A 25,779-nucleotide genomic window follows, 5' to 3' on the forward strand; every position below is an offset into this window, starting at 1 on the left:
TTTTTCTTAATTTTCTGACTTCAGTTTTTGACCCTGTTTTTTTGATGACAGGGGGGGTGGTTCTCAAATACAGATTTCAGGTCGATTTCTGACTTCAGTTTTTGACCCTGTTTTTTTGACGACAGGGGGGGTGGTTCTCAAATACAGATTTCAGGTCAATTTTTCTTAATTTTCTGACTACAGTTCTTGACCCTGTTTTTTGCCGACGGGGGGGTGGTTCTCAAATACAGTTTTCAGGTCGATTTCTGACTTCAGTTTTTGACCCTGTTTTTGACGACGCGGGGGGGGGGTTTCTTGAATGCAGATTTGAGGGTGGATTTCTGACTTCAGTTTTTGACCCCGATATTTGACGACAGGGCCAGGGTGGTTCTCAAATACAAATTTCAGGTCGATTTCTGACTTCAGTTTTTGACCCCGATATTACACAACAGGGGTGGTTGTCAAATACAGATTTCAGGTCGATTTTTGGTAATTTTCTGACCTCAGTTTTTGACCCTGTTTTTTGACGACAGGGGGGGTGGTTCTCAAATACAGATTTCAGGTCGATTTTTCTTAATTTTCTGACTTCAGTTTTTGACCCTTTTTTTTGCCGACAGGGGGGGTGGTTCTCAAATACAGATTTCAGGTCGATTTCTGACTTCAGTATTTGACACCGATATTTCACGACAGGGCCGGGGTGGTTCTCAAATACAGATTTGAGGGTGGATTTCTGACTTCAGTTTTTGACCCCGATATTTCACGACAGGTCCGTGATGGTTCTCAAATACAGATTTCAGGTCGATTTTAGGTAATTTTCTGACTTCAGTTTTTGACCCTGTTTTTTGACGACGGGAGGGTGGTTTCTCAAATTCAGATTTCAGGTCGATTTCCGACTTCAGTTTTTGACCCCGATATTTGACGACAGGGCCGGGGTGGTTCTCAAATACAGATTTCAGGTCGATTTTTCTTAATTTTCTGACTTCAGTTTTTGACCCTGTTTTTTGACGACAGGGGGGGTGGTTTCTCGAATGAAGATTTCAGGTCGATTTCTGACTTCTGTTTTTGACCCTGTTTTTTGACGACAGGACCGGGGTGGTTCTCAAATACAGATTTCAGGATGATTTTTCTTAATTTTCTGACTTCAGTTTTTGACCCTGTTTTTTGCAGACAGGGGGGGTGGTTCTCAAATACAGTTTTCAGGTCGATTTCTGACTTCAGTTTTTGACCCTGTTTTTTTGACGACAGGGGGGGTGGTTTCTCAATTTCAGATTCCAGGTAGATTTCTGACTTCAGTTTTTGACCCCGATATTTGACGACAGGGCCGGGGTGGTTCTCAAATACAGATTTCAGGTCGATTCCTGACTTCAGTTTTTGACTATGTTTTTTTGACGACAGGGGGGGTGGTTCTCAAATACAGTTTTCAGGTCGATTTTTCTTAATTTTCTGACTTCAGTTTTTGACCCTGTTTTTTTGATGACAGGGGGGGTGGTTCTCAAATTCAGTTTTCAGGTCAATTTTTCTTAATTTTCTGACTTCAGTTTTTGACCCTGTTTTTTTGATGACAGGGGGGGTGGTTCTCAAATACAGATTTCAGGTCGATTTTTGGTAATTTTCTGACTTCAGTTTTTGACGACGGGGGGGGGGGTTTCTCAAATTCAGATTTGAGGGTGGATTTCTGACTTCAGTTTTTGACCCCGATATTTCACGACAGGGCCGGGGTGGTTCTCAAATACAGATTTCAGGTCGATTTTTGGTAATTTTCTGACTTCAGTTTTCGACCCTGTTTTTTGCCCACAGGGGGGGTGGTTCTCAAATACAGATTTCAGGTCGATTTCTGACTTCGGTTTTTGACCCCGATATTTCACGACAGGGCCGGGGTGGTTCTCAAATACAGATTTCAGGTCGATTCCTGACTTCAGTTTTTGACCCCGATATTTCACGACAGGGCCGGGGTGGTTGTCAAATACAGATTTCAGGTCGATTTTTGGTAATATTCTGACTTCAGTTTTTGACGACGGGGGGGGTGGTTTCTCGAATACAGATTTCAGGTCGATTTCTGACTTCGGTTTTTGACCCCGATATTTCACGACATATTTCATGATATTTCAAATACAGATTTCAGGTCGATCTTTGGTAATTTTCTGACTTCAGTTTTTGACCCTGTTTTTTGCCGACAGTGGGGGTGGTTTCTCAATTTCAGATTCCAGGTAGATTTCTGACTTCATTTTTTGACCCCAATATTTCACGACAGGTCCGTGATGGTTCTCAAATACAGATTTCAGGTCGATTTTAGGTAATTTCTGACTTCAGTTTTTGACCCTGTTTTTTGACGACGGGGGGGTGGTTTCTCAAATTCAGATTTCAGGTCGATTTCTGACTTCAGTTTTTGACCCCGGTGGTTCTCAAATACAGATTTCAGGTCGATTTCTGACTTCAGTATTTGACACCGATATTTCACGACAGGGCCGGGGTGGTTCTCAAATTCAGATTTGAGGGTGGATTTCTGACTTCAGTTTTTGACCCCGATATTTGACGACAGGGCCGGGATGGTTCTCAAATACAGATTTCATGTCGATTTTTGGTAATTTTCTGACTTCAGTTATTGACCCTGTTTTTCTGACGATAGGGGGGGTGGTTTCTCAAATTCAGATTTGAGGGTGGATTTCTGACTTCAGTTTTTGACCCCGATATTTGACGACAGGGCCGGGATAGTTCTCAAATACAGATTTCAGGTCGATTTTTGGTAATTTTCTGACTTCAGTTTTTGACCCTGTTTTTTGCCGACAGGGGGGGTGGTTATCAAATACAGATTTCAGGTCGATTTTTGGTAATTTTCTGACTTCAGTTTTTGACCCTGTTTTTCTGACGACAGGGGGGGTGGTTCTCAAATACAGTTTTCAGGTGGATTTCTGACTTCAGTTTTTGACCCCGATATTTCACGACAGGGCCGGGGTGGTTCTCAAATACAGTTTTCAGGTCGATTTCTGACTTCAGTTTTTGACCCTGTTTTTTTGACGACAGGGGGGGTGGTTTCTCAATTTCAGATTCCAGGTAGATTTCTGACTTCAGTTTTTGACCCCAATATTTCACGACAGGTCCGTGATGGTTCTCAAATACAGATTTCAGGTCGATTTTAGGTAATTTCTGACTTCAGTTTTTGACCCTGTTTTTCTGACGATAGGGGGGGTGGTTTCTCAAATTCAGATTTGAGGGTGGATTTCTGACTTCAGTTTTTGACCCCGATATTTGACGACAGGGCCGGGATGGTTCTCAAATACAGATTTCATGTCGATTTTTGGTAATTTTCTGACTTCAGTTATTGACCCTGTTTTTCTGACGATAGGGGGGGTGGTTTCTCAAATTCAGATTTGAGGGTGGATTTCTGACTTCAGTTTTTGACCCCGATATTTGACGACAGGGCCGGGATAGTTCTCAAATACAGATTTCAGGTCGATTTTTAGTAATTTTCTGACTTCAGTTTTTGACCCTGTTTTTTGCCGACAGGGGGGGTGGTTATCAAATACAGATTTCAGGTTGATTTTTGGTAATTTTCTGACTTCAGTTTTTGACCCTGTTTTTCTGACGACAGGGGGGGTGGTTCTCAAATACAGTTTTCAGGTCGATTTCTGACTTCAGTTTTTGACCCCGATATTTGACGACAGGGCCGGGATGGTTCTCAAATACAGATTTCATGTCGATTTTAGGTAATTTCTGACTTCAGTTTTTGACCCTGTTTTTCTGACGATAGGGGGGGTGGTTTCTCAAATTCAGATTTGAGGGTGGATTTCTGACTTCAGTTTTTGACCCCGATATTTGACGACAGGGCCGGGATGGTTCTCAAATACAGATTTCATGTCGATTTTTGGTAATTTTCTGACTTCAGTTATTGACCCTGTTTTTCTGACGATAGGGGGGGTGGTTTCTCAAATTCAGATTTGAGGGTGGATTTCTGACTTCAGTTTTTGACCCCGATATTTGACGACAGGGCCGGGATAGTTCTCAAATACAGATTTCAGGTCGATTTTTAGTAATTTTCTGACTTCAGTTTTTGACCCTGTTTTTTGCCGACAGGGGGGGTGGTTATCAAATACAGATTTCAGGTTGATTTTTGGTAATTTTCTGACTTCAGTTTTTGACCCTGTTTTTCTGACGACAGGGGGGGTGGTTCTCAAATACAGTTTTCAGGTCGATTTCTGACTTCAGTTTTTGACCCCGATATTTGACGACAGGGCCGGGGTGGTTCTCAAATACAGATTTCAGGTCGATGTTTCTTGATTTTCTGACTTCAGTTTTTGACCCTGTTTTTTGACGAAGGGGGGGTGGTTTCTCAAATTCAGATTTCAGGTGGATTTCTGACTTCAGTTTTTGACCCCGATATTTGACGACAGGGCCGGGGTGGTTCTCAAATACAGATTTCAGGTCGATGTTTCTTGATTTTCTGACTTCAGTTTTTGACCCTGTTTTTTGACGACGGGGGGGTGGTTTCTCAAATTCAGATTTGAGGGTGGATTTCTGACTTCAGTTTTTGACCCCGATATTTCACGACAGGGCCGGGATGGTTCTCAAATACAGATTTCAGGTCGATTTTTCTTAATTTTCTGACTTCAGTTTTTGACCCTGTTTTTTGATGACAGGGGGGGTGGTTTCTCAAATTCAGATTTGAGGGTGGATTTCTGACTTCAGTTTTTGACCCCGATATTTCACGACAGGGCCGGGATGGTTCTCAAATACAGATTTCAGGTCGATTTTTGGTAATTTTCTGACTTCAGTTTTTGACCCTGTTTTTTGCCGACAGGGGGGGTGGTTCTCAAATACAGTTTTTAGGTCGATTTCTGACTTTAGTTTTTGACCCTCTTTTGTTGACGACAGGGCCGGGGTGGTTCTCAAATACAGATTTTAGGTCGATTTTTGGTAATTTTCTGACTTCAGTTTTTGACCCTGTTTTTTGCCGACAGGGGGGGTGGTTCTCAAATACAGTTTTTAGGTCGATTTCTGACTTTAGTTTTTGACCCTCTTTTGTTGACGACAGGGGGGGTGGTTCTCAAATACAGATTTCAGGTCGATTTTTCTTAATTTTCTGACTTCAGTTTTTGACCCTGTTTTTTGACGACGGGGGGGTGGTTTCTCCATTTCAGATTTGAGGGTGGATTTCTGACTTCAGTTTTTCACCCCGATATTTCACAACAGGGCCGGGGTGGTTCTCAAATACAGATTTCAGGTCGATTTTTGGTAATTTTCTGACTTCAGTTTTCGACCCTGTTTTTTGCCCACAGGGGGGGTGGTTCTCAAATACAGATTTCAGGTCGATTTTTGGTAATTTTCTCACTTCAGTTTTTGACCCTGTTTTTTGACGACAGGGCCGGGGTGGTTCTCAAATACAGATTTCAGGTTGATTTTTCTTAATTTTCTGACTTCAGTTTTTGGCCCTGTTTTTTGACGACAGGGGGGGTGGTTTCTCGAATGCAGATTTGAGGGTGGATTTCTGACTTCAGTTTTTGACCCCGATATTTCACGACAGGGCCGGGATGGTTCTCAAATACAGATTTCATGTCGATTTTTGGTAATTTTCTGACTTCAGTTATTGACCCTGTTTTTCTGACGATAGGGGGGGTGGTTTCTCAAATTCAGATTTGAGGGTGGATTTCTGACTTCAGTTTTTGACCCCGATATTTGACGACAGGGCCGGGATAGTTCTCAAATACAGATTTCAGGTCGATTTTTGGTAATTTTCTGACTTCAGTTTTTGACCCTGTTTTTTGCCGACAGGGGGGGTGGTTATCAAATACAGATTTCAGGTCGATTTTTGGTAATTTTCTGACTTCAGTTTTTGACCCTGTTTTTCTGACGACAGGGGGGGTGGTTCTCAAATACAGTTTTCAGGTCGATTTCTGACTTCAGTTTTTGACCCCGATATTTGACGACAGGGCCGGGGTGGTTCTCAAATACAGATTTCAGGTCGATGTTTCTTGATTTTCTGACTTCAGTTTTTGACCCTGTTTTTTGACGAAGGGGGGGTGGTTTCTCAAATTCAGATTTCAGGTGGATTTCTGACTTCAGTTTTTGACCCCGATATTTGACGACAGGGCCGGGGTGGTTCTCAAATACAGATTTCAGGTCGATGTTTCTTGATTTTCTGACTTCAGTTTTTGACCCTGTTTTTTGACGACGGGGGGGTGGTTTCTCAAATTCAGATTTGAGGGTGGATTTCTGACTTCAGTTTTTGACCCCGATATTTCACGACAGGGCCGGGATGGTTCTCAAATACAGATTTCAGGTCGATTTTTCTTAATTTTCTGACTTCAGTTTTTGACCCTGTTTTTTGATGACAGGGGGGGTGGTTTCTCAAATTCAGATTTGAGGGTGGATTTCTGACTTCAGTTTTTGACCCCGATATTTCACGACAGGGCCGGGATGGTTCTCAAATACAGATTTCAGGTCGATTTTTGGTAATTTTCTGACTTCAGTTTTTGACCCTGTTTTTTGCCGACAGGGGGGGTGGTTCTCAAATACAGTTTTTAGGTCGATTTCTGACTTTAGTTTTTGACCCTGTTTTTCTGACGACGGGGGGGGGTGGTTTCTCAAATTCAGATGTGAGGGTGGATTTCTGACTTCAGTTTTTGACCCCGATATTTCACGACAGGGCGGGGGTGGTTCTCAAATACAGATTTCAGGTCGATTTCTGACTTCAGTTTTTGACCCTGTTTTTGACGACGACGGGGGGGTTTCTCGAATGCAGATTTGAGGGTGGATTTCTGACTTCAGTTTTTGACCCCGATATTTCACGACAGGGCCGGGATGGTTCTCAAATACAGATTTCAGGTCGATTTTTGGTAATTTTCTGACCTCAGTTTTTGACCCTGTTTTTTGCCGACAGGGGGGGTGGTTCTCAAATACAGTTTTCAGGTCGATTTCTGACTTCAGTTCTTGACCCTGTTTTTCTGACGACGGGGGGGGGGTGGTTTCTCAAATTCAGATGTGAGGGTGGATTTCTGACTTCAGTTTTTGACCCCGATATTTCACGACAGGGCGGGGATGGTTCTCAAATACAGATTTCAGGTCGATTTTTGGTAATTTTCTGACTTCAGTTTTTGGCCCTGTTTTTTGACGACAGGGGGGGTGGTTTCTCGAATGCAGATTTGAGGGTGGATTTCTGACTTCAGTTTTTGACCCCGATATTTGACGACAGGGTCGGGGTGGTTCTCAAATACAGATTTCAGGTCGATTTTTGGTAATTTTCTGACTTCAGTTTTTGACCCTGTTTTTCTGACGACGGGGGGGGGGGTGGTTTCTCAAATTCAGATTTGAGGGTGGATTTCTGACTTCAGTTTTTGACACCGATATTTCACGACAGGGCCGGGGTGGTTCTCAAATACAGATTTCAGGTCGATTTTTGGTAATTTTCTGACTTCAGTTTTTGACCCTGTTTTTTGCCGACAGGGGGGGTGGTTGTCAAATACAGTTTTCAGGTCGATTTCTGACTTCAGTTTTTGACCCTGTTTTTGACGACGGGGGGGGGGTTTCTCGAATGCAGATTTGAGGGTGGATTTCTGACTTCAGTTCTTGACCCCGATATTTGACGACAGGGCCGGGATGGTTCTCAAATACAGATTTCATGTCGATTTTTGGTAATTTTCTGACTTCAGTTATTGACCCTGTTTTTCTGACGATAGGGGGGGTGGTTTCTCAAATTCAGATTTGAGGTCGATTTCTGACTTCGGTTTTTGACCCCGATATTTCACGACAGGGCCGGGGTGGTTCTCAAATACAGATTTCAGGTCGATTCCTGACTTCAGTTTTTGACCCTGATATTTCACGACAGGGCCGAGGTGGTTCTCAAATACAGATTTCAGGTCGATTTTTGGTAATTTTCTGACTTCAGTTTTTGACCCTGTTTTTTGCCGACAGGGGGGGTGGTTCTCAAATTCAGATTTGAGGGTGGATTTCTGACTTCAGTTTTTGACCCAGATATTTGACGACAGGGCCGGGGTGGTTCTCAAATACAGATTTCAGGTCGATTTTTGGTAATTTTCTGACTTCAGTTTTTGACCCTGTTTTTTGACGACAGGGGGGGTGGTTTCTCAAATTCAGATTTCAGGTCGATTTCTGACTTCGGTTTTTGACCCCGATATTTCACGACAGGGCCGGGGTGGTTCTCAAATACAGATTTCAGGTCGATTTTTGGTAATTTTCTGACTTCAGTTTTTGACCCTGTTTTTTGCCGACAGGGGGGGTGGTTCTCAAATTCAGTTTTCAGGTCGATTTTTCTTAATTTTCTGACTTCAGTTTTTGACCCTGTTTTTTTGATGACAGGGGGGGTGGTTCTCAAATACAGATTTCAGGTCTATTTTTGGTAATTTTCTGACTTCAGTTTTTGACCCTGTTTTTTGCAGACAGGGGGGGTGGTTCTCAAATACAGTTTTCAGGTCGATTTCTGACTTCAGTTTTTGACCCTGTTTTTTTGACGACAGGGGGGGTGGTTTCTCAATTTCAGATTCCAGGTAGATTTCTGACTTCAGTTTTTGACCCCAATATTTCACGACAGGTCCGTGATGGTTCTCAAATACAGATTTCAGGTCGATTTTAGGTAATTTCTGACTTCAGTTTTTGACCCTGTTTTTTGACGACGGGGGGGTGGTTTCTCAAATTCAGATTTCAGGTCGATTTCTGACTTCAGTTTTTGACCCCGATATTTCACGACAGGGCCGGTGTGGTTCTCAAATACAGATTTCAGGTCGATTTTTGGTAATTTTCTGACTTCAGTTATTGACCCTGTTTTTCTGACGATAGGGGGGGTGGTTTCTCAAATTCAGATTTGAGGGTGGATTTCTGACTTCAGTTTTTGACCCCGATATTTGACGACAGGGCCGGGATGGTTCTCAAATACAGATTTCATGTCGATTTTTGGTAATTTTCTGACTTCAGTTATTGACCCTGTTTTTCTGACGATAGGGGGGGTGGTTTCTCAAATTCAGATTTGAGGGTGGATTTCTGACTTCAGCTTTTGACCCCGATATTTGACGACAGGGCCGGGATAGTTCTCAAATACAGATTTCAGGTCGATTTTTGGTAATTTTCTGACTTCAGTTTTTGACCCTGTTTTTTGCCGACAGGGGGGGTGGTTATCAAATACAGATTTCAGGTCGATTTTTGGTAATTTTCTGACTTCAGTTTTTGACCCTGTTTTTCTGACGACAGGGGGGGTGGTTCTCAAATACAGTTTTCAGGTCGATTTCTGACTTCAGTTTTTGACCCCGATATTTGACGACAGGGCCGGGGTGGTTCTCAAATACAGATTTCAGGTCGATGTTTCTTGATTTTCTGACTTCAGTTTTTGACCCTGTTTTTTGACGAAGGGGGGGTGGTTTCTCAAATTCAGATTTCAGGTGGATTTCTGACTTCAGTTTTTGACCCCGATATTTGACGACAGGGCCGGGGTGGTTCTCAAATACAGATTTCAGGTCGATGTTTCTTGATTTTCTGACTTCAGTTTTTGACCCTGTTTTTTGACGACGGGGGGGTGGTTTCTCAAATTCAGATTTGAGGGTGGATTTCTGACTTCAGTTTTTGACCCCGATATTTCACGACAGGGGGGGTGGTTCTCAAATACAGATTTCAGGTCGATTTTTCTTAATTTTCTGACTTCAGTTTTTGACCCTGTTTTTTGACGACGGGGGGGTGGTTTCTCCATTTCAGATTTGAGGGTGGATTTCTGACTTCAGTTTTTGACCCCGATATTTCACAACAGGGCCGGGGTGGTTCTCAAATACAGATTTCAGGTCGATTTTTGGTAATTTTCTGACTTCAGTTTTCGACCCTGTTTTTTGCCCACAGGGGGGGTGGTTCTCAAATACAGTTTTTAGGTCGATTTCTGACTTTAGTTTTTGACCCTCTTTTGTTGACGACAGGGGGGGTGGTTCTCAAATACAGATTTCAGGTCGATTTTTCTTAATTTTCTGACTTCAGTTTTTGACCCTGTTTTTTGACGACGGGGGGGTGGTTTCTCCATTTCAGATTTGAGGGTGGATTTCTGACTTCAGTTTTTGACCCCGATATTTCACAACAGGGCCGGGGTGGTTCTCAAATACAGATTTCAGGTCGATTTTTGGTAATTTTCTGACTTCAGTTTTCGACCCTGTTTTTTGCCCACAGGGGGGGTGGTTCTCAAATACAGATTTCAGGTCGATTTTTGGTAATTTTCTGACTTCAGTTTTTGACCCTGTTTTTCTGACGACGGGGGGGGGTGGTTTCTCAAATTCAGATTTGAGGGTGGATTTCTGACTTCAGTTTTTGACACCGATATTTCACGACAGGGCCGGGGTGGTTCTCAAATACAGATTTCAGGTCGATTTTTGGTAATTTTCTGACTTCAGTTTTTGACCCTGTTTTTTGCCGACAGGGGGGGTGGTTGTCAAATACAGTTTTCAGGTCGATTTCTGACTTCAGTTTTTGACCCTGTTTTTGACGACGGGGGGGGGGTTTCTCGAATGCAGATTTGAGGGTGGATTTCTGACTTCAGTTTTTGACCCCAATATTTCACGACAGGTCCGTGATGGTTCTCAAATACAGATTTCAGGTCGATTTTAGGTAATTTCTGACTTCAGTTTTTGACCCTGTTTTTTGACGACGGGGGGGTGGTTTCTCAAATTCAGATTTCAGGTCGATTTCTGACTTCAGTTTTTGACCCCGATATTTCACGACAGGGCCGGTGTGGTTCTCAAATACAGATTTCAGGTCGATTTTTGGTAATTTTCTGACTTCAGTTATTGACCCTGTTTTTCTGACGATAGGGGGGGTGGTTTCTCAAATTCAGATTTGAGGGTGGATTTCTGACTTCAGTTTTTGACCCCGATATTTGACGACAGGGCCGGGATGGTTCTCAAATACAGATTTCATGTCGATTTTTGGTAATTTTCTGACTTCAGTTATTGACCCTGTTTTTCTGACGATAGGGGGGGTGGTTTCTCAAATTCAGATTTGAGGGTGGATTTATGACTTCAGTTTTTGACCCCGATATTTGACGTCAGGGCCGGGATAGTTCTCAAATACAGATTTCAGGTCGATTTTTGGTAATTTTCTGACTTCAGTTTTTGACCCTGTTTTTTGCCGACAGGGGGGGTGGTTATCAAATACAGATTTCAGGTCGATTTTTGGTAATTTTCTGACTTCAGTTTTTGACCCTGTTTTTTGCCGACAGGGGGGGTGGTTATCAAATACAGATTTCAGGTCGATTTTTGGTAATTTTCTGACTTCAGTTTTTGACCCTGTTTTTCTGACGACAGGGGGGGTGGTTCTCAAATACAGTTTTCAGGTCGATTTCTGACTTCAGTTTTTGACCCCGATATTTGACGACAGGGCCGGGGTGGTTCTCAAATACAGATTTCAGGTCGATGTTTCTTGATTTTCTGACTTCAGTTTTTGACCCTGTTTTTTGACGAAGGGGGGGTGGTTTCTCAAATTCAGATTTCAGGTGGATTTCTGACTTCAGTTTTTGACCCCGATATTTGACGACAGGGCCGGGGTGGTTCTCAAATACAGATTTCAGGTCGATGTTTCTTGATTTTCTGACTTCAGTTTTTGACCCTGTTTTTTGACGACGGGGGGGTGGTTTCTCAAATTCAGATTTGAGGGTGGATTTCTGACTTCAGTTTTTGACCCCGATATTTCACGACAGGGCCGGGATGGTTCTCAAATACAGATTTCAGGTCGATTTTTCTTAATTTTCTGACTTCAGTTTTTGACCCTGTTTTTTGATGACAGGGGGGGTGGTTTCTCAAATTCAGATTTGAGGGTGGATTTCTGACTTCAGTTTTTGACCCCGATATTTCACGACAGGGCCGGGATGGTTCTCAAATACAGATTTCAGGTCGATTTTTGGTAATTTTCTGACTTCAGTTTTTGACCCTGTTTTTTGCCGACAGGGGGGGTGGTTCTCAAATACAGTTTTTAGGTCGATTTCTGACTTTAGTTTTTGACCCTCTTTTGTTGACGACAGGGGGGGTGGTTCTCAAATACAGATTTCAGGTCGATTTTTCTTAATTTTCTGACTTCAGTTTTTGACCCTGTTTTTTGACGACGGGGGGGTGGTTTCTCCATTTCAGATTTGAGGGTGGATTTCTGACTTCAGTTTTTGACCCCGATATTTCACAACAGGGCCGGGGTGGTTCTCAAATACAGATTTCAGGTCGATTTTTGGTAATTTTCTGACTTCAGTTTTCGACCCTGTTTTTTGCCCACAGGGGGGGTGGTTCTCAAATACAGATTTCAGGTCGATTTTTGGTAATTTTCTCACTTCAGTTTCTGACCCTGTTTTTTGACGACAGGGCCGGGGTGGTTCTCAAATACAGATTTCAGGTTGATTTTTCTTAATTTTCTGACTTCAGTTTTTGGCCCTGTTTTTTGACGACAGGGGGGGTGGTTTCTCGAATGCAGATTTGAGGGTGGATTTCTGACTTCAGTTTTTGACCCCGATATTTGACGACAGGGTCGGGGTGGTTCTCAAATACAGATTTCAGGTCGATTTTTGGTAATTTTCTGACTTCAGTTTTTGACCCTGTTTTTCTGACGACGGGGGGGGGGGTGGTTTCTCAAATTCAGATTTGAGGGTGGATTTCTGACTTCAGTTTTTGACACCGATATTTCACGACAGGGCCGGGGTGGTTCTCAAATACAGATTTCAGGTCGATTTTTGGTAATTTTCTGACTTCAGTTTTTGACCCTGTTTTTTGCCGACAGGGGGGGTGGTTGTCAAATACAGTTTTCAGGTCGATTTCTGACTTCAGTTTTTGACCCTGTTTTTGACGACGGGGGGGGGGTTTCTCGAATGCAGATTTGAGGGTGGATTTCTGACTTCAGTTTTTGACCCCGATATTTCACGACAGGGCCGGGATGGTTCTCAAATACAGATTTCAGGTCGATTTTTGGTAATTTTCTGACCTCAGTTTTTGACCCTGTTTTTTGCCGACAGGGGGGGTGGTTCTCAAATACAGTTTTCAGGTCGATTTCTGACTTCAGTTCTTGACCCTGTTTTTCTGACGACGGGGGGGGGTGGTTTCTCAAATTCAGATGTGAGGGTGGATTTCTGACTTCAGTTTTTGACCCCGATATTTCACGACAGGGCGGGGATGGTTCTCAAATACAGATTTCAGGTCGATTTTTGGTAATTTTCTGACTTCAGTTTTTGACCCTGTTTTTCTGACGACGGGGGGGGGGGTGGTTTCTCAAATTCAGATTTGAGGGTGGATTTCTGACTTCAGTTTTTGACACCGATATTTCACGACAGGGCCGGGGTGGTTCTCAAATACAGATTTCAGGTCGATTTTTGGTAATTTTCTGACTTCAGTTTTTGACCCTGTTTTTTGCCGACAGGGGGGGTGGTTGTCAAATACAGTTTTCAGGTCGATTTCTGACTTCAGTTTTTGACCCTGTTTTTGACGACGGGGGGGGGGTTTCTCGAATGCAGATTTGAGGGTGGATTTCTGACTTCAGTTTTTGACCCCGATATTTCACGACAGGGCCGGGATGGTTCTCAAATACAGATTTCAGGTCGATTTTTGGTAATTTTCTGACCTCAGTTTTTGACCCTGTTTTTTGCCGACAGGGGGGGTGGTTCTCAAATACAGTTTTCAGGTCGATTTCTGACTTCAGTTCTTGACCCTGTTTTTCTGACGACGGGGGGGGGTGGTTTCTCAAATTCAGATGTGAGGGTGGATTTCTGACTTCAGTTTTTGACCCCGATATTTCACGACAGGGCGGGGATGGTTCTCAAATACAGATTTCAGGTCGATTTTTGGTAATTTTCTGACTTCAGTTTTTGACCCTGTTTTTTGCCGACAGGGGGGGTGGTTCTCAAATACAGTTTTCAGGTCGATTTTTCTTAATTTTCTGACTTCAGTTTTTGACCCTGTTTTTTGCCGACAGGGGGGGTGGTTCTCAAATACAGATTTCAGGTCGATTTCTGACTTCAGTTTTTGACCCTGTTTTTGACGACGGGGGGGGGGTTTCTCGAATGCAGATTTGAGGGTGGATTTCTGACTTCAGTTTTTGACCCCGATATTTCACAACAGGGCCGGGGTGGTTCTCAAATACAGATTTCAGGTCGATTTTTGGTAATTTTCTGACTTCAGTTTTTGACCCTGTTTTTTGACGACAGGGGGGGTGGTTTCTCAAATTCAGATTTCAGGTCGATTTCTGACTTCAGTTTTTGACCCCGATATTTCACGACAGGGCCGGGGTGGTTCTCAAATACAGATTTCAGGTCGATTTCTGACTTCAGTTTTTGACCCCGATATTACACGACAGGGCCGGGGTGGTTGTCAAATACAGATTTCAGGTCGATTTTTGGTAATTTTCTGACTTCAGTTTTTGACCCTGATATTTCACGACAGGGCCGGGGTGGTTCTCAAATACAGATTTCAGGTCGATTCCTGACTTCAGTTTTTGACCCTGATATTTCACGACAGGGCCGAGGTGGTTCTCAAATACAGATTTCAGGTCGAATTTTGGTAATTTTCTGACTTCAGTTTTTGACCCTGTTTGTTGCCGACGGGGGGGTGGTTTCTCAGATTCAGATTTGAGGGTGGATTTCTGACTTCAGTTTTTGACCCTGTTTTTTTGATGACAGGGGGGTGGTTTCTCAAATTCAGATTTCAGGTAGATTTCTGACTCCAGTTTTTGACCCCAATATTTCACGACAGGTCCGTGATGGTTCTCAAATACAGATTTCAGGTCGATTTTAGGTAATTTTCTGACTTCAGTTTTTGACCCTGTTTTTTGACGACGGGGGGGTGGTTTCTCAAATTCAGATTTCAGGTCGATTTCTGACTTCAGTTTTTGACCCCGATATTTCACGACAGGGCCGGGGTGGTTCTCAAATACAGATTTCAGGTCGATTTCTGACTTCAGTTTTTGACCCCGATATTACACGACAGGGCCGGGGTGGTTGTCAAATACAGATTTCAGGTCGATTTTTGGTAATTTTCTGACTTCAGTTTTTGACCCTGTTTGTTGCCGACGGGGGGGTGGTTTCTCAGATTCAGATTTGAGGGTGGATTTCTGACTTCAGTTTTTGACCCTGTTTTTTTGACGACAGGGGGGTGGTTTCTCAAATTCAGATTTCAGGTAGATTTTTGACTTCAGTTTTTGACCCCGATATTTCACGACAGGGCCGGGGTGGTTCTCAAATACAGATTTCAGGTCGATTTCTGACTTCAGTTTTTGACCCCGATATTACACGACAGGGCGTCGGTTTCTTCTCAAATACAGATTTCAGGTCCAAACACTAGGTCCAAATTAAAGACTGACCGCCTGATAAACAACTTGCCGACTAACGGCAACAAACCAGACCAAAAAGATACACATGCACCTGCATTTCAAAGATGAAAGATGTTTGCAAACAAGTGCCTGGCTTTGCCCTTTTGCCCTCTGTGTGTGTGTGTGCGTGTGTGAGAGAGATTTTTAGATTTTTACAAAACAACTTTATTTACAATAATGGACCAACATTAACAGCATACATTTATACAGCATAGAGAGACCAAACACTTAATATCACAAGATTAACTTTTTAAATGCTAAAAGAAGGATTGAAGACGTGTTTCTCATCTTCTACAGAGCAGATTATCGTTCCAAAGCACCATGTTTCACTGAAATCTGCAAGATTTGCCATGTCTGTAAAGAAATTAAATTCCACCCAGACTCTTGCTTTCACCAAGGAAAGGAAGAGGACAGTTACTTCCTTTCCTTGCCTGTTCTCCAACTGTTTTTTCCTGCTGAGATAAACTGCCAGTTTTGCCTGTCCTGATAAAAAATGTAAGTTTCCATTTAACTGCGTTTGTTTTGTTGTACCCTGCTCCAAAGATAAAAACTGTTTTTGACCATGTCACATTAAAACCCATATAAACCTTCTTTAAAACCCCTAACAGATGGCTGAGTCTGACACACAGAGTTTACGGCTATCGCTCCATTTAAAATCCTCCATTGCAGATCACCTGATCTCTTGTTCAGAGGGTTTTTATTAAAAAAAAACCCACACTGGCTTAATGTGGTCAGCCACTTCCAACCATTGTCTCCACTTGGTGTCTACTCTGTTTTTCAGTACATTCTCATTTAAAACTTTAACACACATACAATATAAATCCTTACCTTGAATGTTATACAAGTTTAAACATTTGTTATCAGTCCCTTTTGATTGTATTTCACATGAAACACCAGATTTTATTGTGAGGCCTATTTCAGGAAAAGGGTCACTGTCAATGGGCACTTCCTTCCTGCTACAGTAATCCTGCAGCATCTCTTTCTCTTCCCCCGTCAGTCTGAGACGCAACAGTCTGAGTACTCCACAAAAACGTGCAGACCGGAGACCAAGAGCAGAGGTCACTGCTGTTGTATTATCCAGTTCAGGTCCAGCTATGTCCGCAACCCGTCTCAGTGTGATGTTGTCCATGGAGATGAGAGCATGCATGAGGCCCATTAAAGATGTGTTGTGAACATCCAGCCAGGCCCTGTAGACCAGAGGCTCCTCCAACAGCCAGTACAGGGACAGTGTGGGCTCTAGTCTTTCCCATAAAAACAGTTCCCAGGTTTTAAAAAGGCTCTGATAAAAAGCAGACCAGTTGCACAGGTTAAAACAGTCAGTATTCATTAAAAACAGTGAGGAGTCTGGTCCTAGTCCGTTCACTTTTTTAAAAATGCTGCTGGCCACCGGTCTCCAGAGCATATCAGCTGAGCCAGCGAGGAATTTCTGTAGAAACTGGATTCTGAAGGCGGCTACTCTGCTGGCTAGGTGAACCAGCTCCTGCCCTCCTTCTTCTTTGGGCAAATACAACACGGCCTTTGGAACCCAATGCAGCTTGTCCCGGAAAAAGTCCAACATCACTGATTGCAGTTTTTTAAGGAGTCCAGCAGGGGGCTCTATGGATGCCATCTTGTGCCAGAGTCCACAGGAGACCAAGTTGTTTATGATGAGCACTCTCCCTCTGTATGACATTTGTGGCAGCAGCCACCTCCATTTATCCAGTCTCCCCTTCACTTTCTCCACCACCTCCTCCCAGTTTTTCTGTACAGTGAGCTCATCCCCTAAAAAAACATCAAGATACTTAAAACCATTTCTTCCCCATGTTAGTCCTGCTGGTAGCTTGGGCAGTGCATTGGATTTAAAACCAACTGCTAACCCTTCACTCTTTGCCCAGTTCACTCTTGAAGAAGAAATTTTTCCAAAATCCTTTACAATGTTTTCTAATAAAAACACTTCCTTTTGATTTTTTATCATGACAATAAGATCATCTGCATAGGCTGACACAGTAAAATGTTTTGAACAGCGAGGTAAAATTAACCCTTCAATGGAAGACCGTATTTTACACAACATGGGTTCTATAGAGATGGAATATAACATCCCTGAAAGAGCACAACCTTGTCTTATTCCTCTCTTGATTTTAAAAGGTGCACTTAGTCCTCCATTGATTTTCAGTACTCTCTCAATGTCCTGGTACAAAACCTTGATCATAGCAATAAAACCAGGGCTGAGACCAAACCTCTCCAGAACTTTCCAGAGGTAGAGGTGCCCAACCCGGTCGAAAGCTTTTTCTTGATCTAACGAAATGAGACCAAGGTCTATGTCCAATGAACTAGAGATGTCCAAAACATCACGAATTAAAGACACATTGTCATGAATAGACCTGCCAGGCACACAGTAGCTTTGGTCCTGGTGTATGATCTGGTCCATTACATCCTTCAGTCTGTTGGCCAGAGCTTTGGAGAATATCTTGTAATCACAACAGAGCAGGGAAACAGGATGCCAGTTCTTTATTTCTTGGAGATCACCTTTCTTTGGAAGGAGTGTGATTACTGCCCTCCTGCAGCTGAGGGGCAATGACCCTTCAGCCAGACTTTCATTTAAAACAGCAAGAAGATCTTCTCCCAGCACATCCCAAAAAGTCTTAAAGAACTCACCAGGGAGTCCATCGATTCCAGGAGCTTTTCCTCTCTCCATGCTCTGCAGAGCTGCGAAACAGTTCCTTTAGCTGTAGAGGTTCTCTGATCAGCTGGTTGGAGTCCTCAGAGACACGAGGTAAACAGTCACAGAAAGAGTCAAACAGCTGTTCATTGTCAGTGTACTCACTGTTGTAGAGCCCTGAATAAAACTCCACAGCATATCTCTGGATATCTCCAGCTTCCACCAGCTCCTGTCCTGCTGCTGTTCGAAGGCCCTGCATACATTTATTTTGTCCATTCTTTTTTTTCCATTCCAAAGAAAAACTTGGACGGGACGTCCATCCGAGGCACACTTTGGAATCTGGATCTGATGAGGGCTCCCTGGACTCTGATGCCCAGCAGGTCTGTCAGGGCTTTCTTTTTAGCTTTGAGGACTTCAATATGTCCTCGATTTCCTGTGGAATCAATCAGAGACTGAAGTCCCACAATATCAATCTCTAGAGCTTTTACAGATCTGGTAATGTCCCGCATGACATTGAGAGTGTACTGCTGACAGAAAGCCCTAATTTCAGCTTTCCCACAATCCCACCACTGTTTTAAACACTTAAAATCAGGACATGTCATTCTAAAATTCCTCCAAAAAAACCTCTAAAAAGTTTTTATCAAGGAGCAGGGAGGTGTTAAAATGCCAAAAAGCACTGTGATGTTTAAAATTACTTATAGAAACGTGACACAAAACTAGGGAGTGATCAGTAAAACCAGCAGGCACGATAAAACACTTTTTAAAAATGTTCACCTGATGTTTAAAGCAATAAAACCGATCTAACCTAGCTAGTGAAATAAAACCATCTCTGGTGTGAGACCATGTGTATTGTCTGTTATCATTGTGAATTGACCTCCATACATCAGACAGGTCATGAGTTTCAATGAGTTCTTTTAAAAGCCGTTTAGAAGCAGGATGCGGTTCAGTGTGGTTTCTATCAACAGAGTCGTATGCAGTGCAGTTAAAATCCCCCCCTAAAAGCACAAATACATCTGGAGTGACAGTGTTTAAAAAGGCATTCATTTCATTCAGAAAAGGTATTCTGTCTGCTCCTGTAGCTGGACTGTAAATATTAATTAAGAAGAGCTCACATTGTGCAAAAAGGGCCTTGACCACCAACAGCCTCCCCTGTATTACCTCTGTCACAGTGTAAGAGACAGGTGCACATTATTGTGAGAACAGAACAGCTACTACCCCACTACTGCTACTGCTGTGTCTCAGGATAACTTGACCCCCCCCCATTCTCTCTTCCAGTCCACTTCATTACAAGTGTCACTGTGAGTTTCTTGCACAAACATTATATCAACGTGATTCATTTTCATTACTTCATACAACATCACTCTTTTCTGAGAATCTCTGGCTCGATTTAAATTCAAAGTTCCTACTTTAAAATTACTCATGGAGAGAAAGAATAGAAAAGTAACAAACAAGAACATCTGTATTTTAAAAGAAAAGCTACAATTCTTAGTTTTCATCAGGTTCATCATCATAGTCATCGTCACCATCAACACCAACATTGTTACACAGTTCCTGTCTCAGTTTGGACACATACTTTCTTAATCTGTAAGTTTCCTGATCAGAAAAAGACCCTTTCCCTTTGTCTCTAATGAGATCTCGTGCTGACTCAAAGAAAAGCCTTTTGTCAGGGAAGTAGTTCTCTATTTTAAAACCTCACATATTTTTGGTTTTCTGCAGAAACAGTTTAATTTTTTCTGCACTGTAGTCTCTTTTATTTTTCTGTCTTTGAGAGAATCTACAATCAGACATTTCACTGTCAGTGAGATGTGGAGAGCCCTCATCAGCACTGATCTCTGATCCTGGATCAGATTCTTTTGATTTGTTTTACTGTTTTTCCTTTTGCTTTCTTTGTAGTTATTTCCTTTTCTTCTGATGTGTTACGGGGCGATACTGTTTGAACCCAAATGCCGAAACACAGAACACTGAGATGAGAACTTGGTGCCAAAAGATTTATCGGAAAACAATACTTATTGTGTGAGCTGAGAGTTCCTTGGTGTGGGGGAAGCAGGGGCTGAGCCATGAATCAGAGGTAGGAGCAGAGTAGGGCATGGAGTGAGCAGTGAGCCAGGCAGAGTGAGTCCGTAATCCAGAGGAGAAGATCCAGAGTATATAGAAGACACAGGAGTAGGGCTGGGGCAGGAGTCAGATGAGGACGGCTGTAGGCAGAGCAAAAATTGAATGAGCAAAAGCGAAACACATGCGAGAATAATAGAGCTAGATCAGACTGACTGTTGTTTAGCAGAGTCTACAATCTGGCAGCATGGTGGAGGAGGAGCCCAGTATTTGAAGCTGTGTAGATTGATGATGACGAGCAGCTGCCACCCAACTCCTGCACACCAGATCCCACTCCTGTAATCAAGACACAGAGACAGGGAGGGAGAGAGACCTTTCTAGGAGGCAGCAGTGGGCGTGACATGATGGAACATTTTTGCTATTCTTTGGCTTCCTTTTGGAGCGAGGAGTACTAAGAGAAGACTCTTCTTCCTCCATCTCCTCCTCCATCTCCTCCTCAGCAGGTTCAAAACAGCCCGTCACTTCACCTGCTGTCTGCTCAGTATCAACACAAGACCCATTTCCCACTTCCATCTGCTCACCTGTCTGCTCCTCAACCCCCCCACTCTGTGTCTGCTCACCTGTTTGCCCCTCACCCCCCCCCACTCTGTGTCTGCTCACCTGTCTGTGTTTCACCTCCTCCACTCTGTGTCTCCTCACCTGTCTGTCTTTCACCTCCACCCTGTGTCTGCTCACCGGTCTGTCTCTCACCTTTGCTCTGTGTCTGCTCACCGGTCTGTCTTTCACCTGTGCTCTGTGTCTGCTCACCCGTCTGTCTTTCACCTGTGCTCTGTCTGTTCACCTGTCCCTCCCCCACCTGCACTGGATCCCTTAGCTTCATCTTTGTATGGACATGCTCTTATCAGATGCCCCTCCCTTTTACAGTGAAGACATTTCATGTTTTCAGATGTGACGTAAATCACAGAATCAAAATCGTCTACTCTCAGGTTGAAAGCAAGATTAATCTCCCCGACTCTTTGATTTAAGATCATATAGACCTGACGTCTGTGTGTGACCACATGACTGAGCTGCGGGGCTCTACAGCCCGAGGGCAGCTTTTTAATGGGAGAGACTATTTTCCCGTGCCTTGAAAACTCCCTTAGCAGAAACTCATCACTGATAAACGGCGGACAGTTAGACAGAATGACCTTGCTTAGAAGGCAGAGACAGAGAAGACACGGGAACGAACGTGTCATTTATGACCACTCCGTTTTCCACCACAGCATTCGCCTTATCAACGCTGTCTACAAACAGCACCACTGCTCCATTCATCCGGGCCGCAGATTTAACACTCTGCGGTCCCACCACCTCAGCAACAGCAGGAGCACATTCATTCACTGAGTAGCGAGATGCAACGGTGATCTTTACGCCGTGCCTTCTCGTTAATCCGGTAAACTCAACACCCATTACCTCCACACGTGCAAACAAACACACCGCAGCCAAAGCTGGTCGGCAAAAACACACACACGCACACACCGCAACTACACATTAAATTGATCTCTATACACCCAGTAACAATAAACAAGTACTCACAACAACTAACACATAGATTAGATAAGAAGAAAAATGTTTAGGAAAATTAACACTCACTCAAGAGCTCCACACACTCCCACACACACTCTCCACATCCACTCGGAGAGAGAGAGAGAGAGAGAGAGGGAGACACTGAGAACTAAATATAGGATGATACAGAAAAAAAATGTTTCACAAAAAGTTAAAGTAGTTATATCAAATGCTAGTTATCATGTGAATCAAACCACGTTTAATCTTAGATTTAATATTAAGCATATCGAGTAAAGGTCAAACCTATTTCCGTAATTTATTATAATTTTGTTCTAGCTTATGGCCTTGAAACCGAAAACTTAATTGTCTTCCCACAAAATCCTCTTCTATCAGATCACTATTTAGTAACATTCGATGTCCTATTAACCGATTACTCTCCAGTTAACAAAAATGTACTCACAAGATGTTTGTCTGATAGGACTGTAGCTAAATTTAAGGAAACAATTCCAGCTGCTTTTAATTCTTTACCACATCTGTTTACTACAGAAAGCTCTTATGCTAATGTTAGTCCCTCTCAGCTTGATCAGTTTGTTGATAGTACTGCAGGTTTGCTGAGAAGTACTCTAGATTCGATTGCCCCCTTAAAAAAGAAGATTATTAAACGACAGAGGCTAGCTCCATGGTATGACTCAGAAACTCGTAACTTGAAGCAAATGTCGCGTAAATTTGAAAGAATGTGGCGATCCACCAAAACAGAAGAGTCTCGTTTGCTCTGGCAAAATAGTCTTAATAAATACAGGAAGGCCCTACGGCATGCTCGAGGTGTCTACTACTCCTCCCTCATAGAAGAAAATAAAAACAATCCCAGGTACCTTTTCAGCACTGTAGCCAGGCTGACAGAGAGTCACAGCTCCACTGAGCCAAGTATTCCTATAGGCCTCAGCAGTGATGATTTCATGAGCTTCTTTAATGACAAAATCCTAAAGATTAGAGACAAAATTTGTAACCTCCTGCCGTTAACTGGTGCAGATGTATCTTTGGAAACTGCTCAAAAACCTGATGTTTACCTTGACTGTTTTTCTCCAATTGACCTTCCTGAGCTAAATTCTCTGATATCTTCGTCTAAACCATCAACCTGTCTTTTAGACCCGATTCCAACCAAGCTGCTTAAGGAAGTCTTTCCCTCAATTAGCACTTCTTTACTAGATATGATCAATATGTCTTTATCGACGGGCTATGTACCCCAGTCTTTTAAACTAGCTGTAATTAAGCCACTTCTTAAAAAGCCTACCCTAGATTCAGGCACCTTAGCTAACTATAGACCTATATCTAACCTTCCTTTTATCTCAAAGATCCTTGAGAAAGCAGTCGCTAATCAATTATGTGACTTTCTTCATAACAACAGTTTATTTGAGGACTTTCAGTCAGGATTTAGAGTCCACCATAGCACTGAGACAGCACTTGTGCGAGTTTCAAATGATCTACTTACTGTTAGATCTTAGTGCCACTTTCGACACGATAGACCATCACATCCTGTTACAGAGATTAGAACATTTAATTGGCATTACAGGCTCTGCACTAAGTTGGTTTAAATCTTATCTATCAGATCGATCTCAGTTTGTTAATGTTCATGATGTGTCCTCTATGCAAACCAAAGTTAGTCATGGAGTTCCACAAGGTTCTGTGCTCGGACCGATTCTTTTTACCTTATATATGCTTCCTCTGGGTAATATCATGAGGAAACACTCCATTAATTTTCATTGTTATGCAGATGATACTCAATTATACTTATCTATGAAGCCAGACGAAACCAATCAGCTATCTAAACTAGAAGCATGCCTTAAGGACATAAAGATCTGGATGACTAGAAACTTTCTGCTACTTAATTCAGACAAAACTGAAGTTATTGTGCTCGGCCCAAAACACCTTAGAGATTCTTTCTCTAATGATATAGCTGCCCTAGATGGCATCAGCCTGGCATCCAGCACTACTGTTAGGAATCTGGGAGTTCTATTTGATCAGGATATGTCCTTCATCTCCCACATAAAACAAATATCAAGGACAGCCTTCTTTCATCTTCGCAACATAGCAAAAATCAGACACATCTTGTCTCAAAACGATGCAGAAAAACTAGTCCATGCATTCGTTACTTCCAGGTTGGATTATTGTAACTCGTTACTATCAGGCTGCCCTAATAAGTCACTAAAAACTCTGCAGCTGGTACAAAATGCTGCAGCACGTGTGCTGACAAGAACTAGGAAGAGAGATCACATCTCTCCTGTATTAGCCTCTCTGCACTGGCTTCCTGTAAAATCTAGAATAGAATTTAAAATCCTTCTTCTTACTTACAAAGCTCTTAATGGACAGGCACCATCATATCTTAAAGAGCTCATAGTGCCATATTACCCCTCTAGAACATTACGCTCCCAGGATGCAGGCCTGCTTGTGGTACTTAAATTCTCTAAGAGTAGTGTTGGAGGTAGAGCCTTCAATTACCAGGCCCCCCTCCTCTGGAACAATCTACCAGTCAGGGTCCGGGAGGCAGACACCCTCTCTTCTTTTAAGAGTAGACTTAAAACTTTCCTCTTTGACAAAGCTTATAGTTAGGGCTGGCTCAGGCCTGGACTAGCCCATAGTTATGCTGCTATAGGTTTAGACTGCCGGGGGGATCTGACACACCAAGCTTCTCTCTCTCTCTCTCTCTCTCTCTCTCTCTCTCTCTCTCTCTCTCTCTCTCTCTCTCTCTCTTCCTCTCTCTCTCTCTGTCATATTACTGCAGCTCATTAACTCTGTATCTTCTGGTCCCATTAACATTACTAACCACATATCTTCCCGGGAGTTCTTGTGCTCCCTTGTCTTGAAGGTTCCTGGGGATTGTTGCTGCAGACCACCTGCTGCTGTGGACCTGCTCGACTGCAACAACTACCAACATCAGCCTTCCCCATTGTATCATTATTGTTGCTGCTAATGCTAATAGTAGACCTGTTGACTTCAACTGTTACAATTATGATTACCTCAGCCTTTATCATTACTCTGCTTCTCTCGCTTATTTATTTATTTATTTATTTAGCCAATCTTCACCCTAGTCTACCACTATTATTGGCATTGTAACCATAAGTATGTGTCTGTTGTTGTTCATGTAACAAGGACATATGTTGTTGTGGTAACAAGAACATATGTTGTTGTTGCTCTCTTTGCCTGTCTCTATCCTGCATCTCCTTCTATCCCATTTTCGGCCCATCCAGTCGAGGCAGATGGCTGTTCAACATGAGTCTGGTTCTGCTCGAGGTTTCTGCCTGTTAAAAGGAAGTTTTTCCTTGCCACTGTGCCGAATTGCTAAGTGCTACTCATGGTGGATTGATGTTGGGCCTCTCTTTAAATAACTTAACAAAGAGTCGGTCTAGACCTGCTCTTTCTGTAAAGTGTCTCGAGATAACCCTGGTTATGATTTGGCGCTATACAAATAAAATTTGATTTGATTTTTGATTTGAATTTAGGCAGAATCCACGTCTGAGAGGAAAAAAAATATGGGATGAGAATGAACTTTGTACCGCTAAAATATAACTAAGATTGTAACGATAGAATTTTCTGATTCTTCCTTCCTGGCCCTGATGGCCCACTATTGTATTGTTCTGGCACATCGATTGTAAAAAATATTTTACCGCAACTTCAGAGTCATTATGCTACAATGAGCTGTAATCTAAGACATTACCAAGAATGTTCATATAATATCACTATCAGCATCATATGAAACAGCACAATATTCAGGAATTGTGCTTTGTTGAACTGCATATTTAATTTTTAACAAAGAATGTGGATCACAATAAATATGTAGACCTACAGTAATTCATCCACTGTATTCTACTCACCCAGCTCACATCTGATCAGCACCCCCGTCCACCCTAGCCACAGATAGACCTCCACTCCCATTCTCTTGCTCGTCGACTCATTCACTGTACCGTTAAAAGACCGGCAACTGAAACCGTCAATGCCAAACTGAGAAGTCTCCCGTCATCCTATTGTTCTTTAGTGTGGATAAACACATCTCTACCCACCCTGAAAGAAGCCACACCGCCAGTCCTCCACCCTCATTCGTCTACTCACTCACTCCAGTAGTTGACTGTACTGCAGGCTAAGGGTCGCATAGCTAAAGCGTCGTTCGGCTCGTTTAAACAATGCCTATACACCGCTAAAAAGGCAAAGTTATGACATCATTAAAAGCATACACAGATGAAACATGCTGTAAAAATTGCCAATAT

Source organism: Semicossyphus pulcher, unplaced genomic scaffold (assembly GCF_022749685.1).
Source record: "Semicossyphus pulcher isolate SPU_LCO1_2020_fin unplaced genomic scaffold, fSemPul1.0.p SCAF_7, whole genome shotgun sequence".
Classification (NCBI taxonomy): Eukaryota; Metazoa; Chordata; class Actinopteri; order Labriformes; family Labridae; genus Semicossyphus; species Semicossyphus pulcher.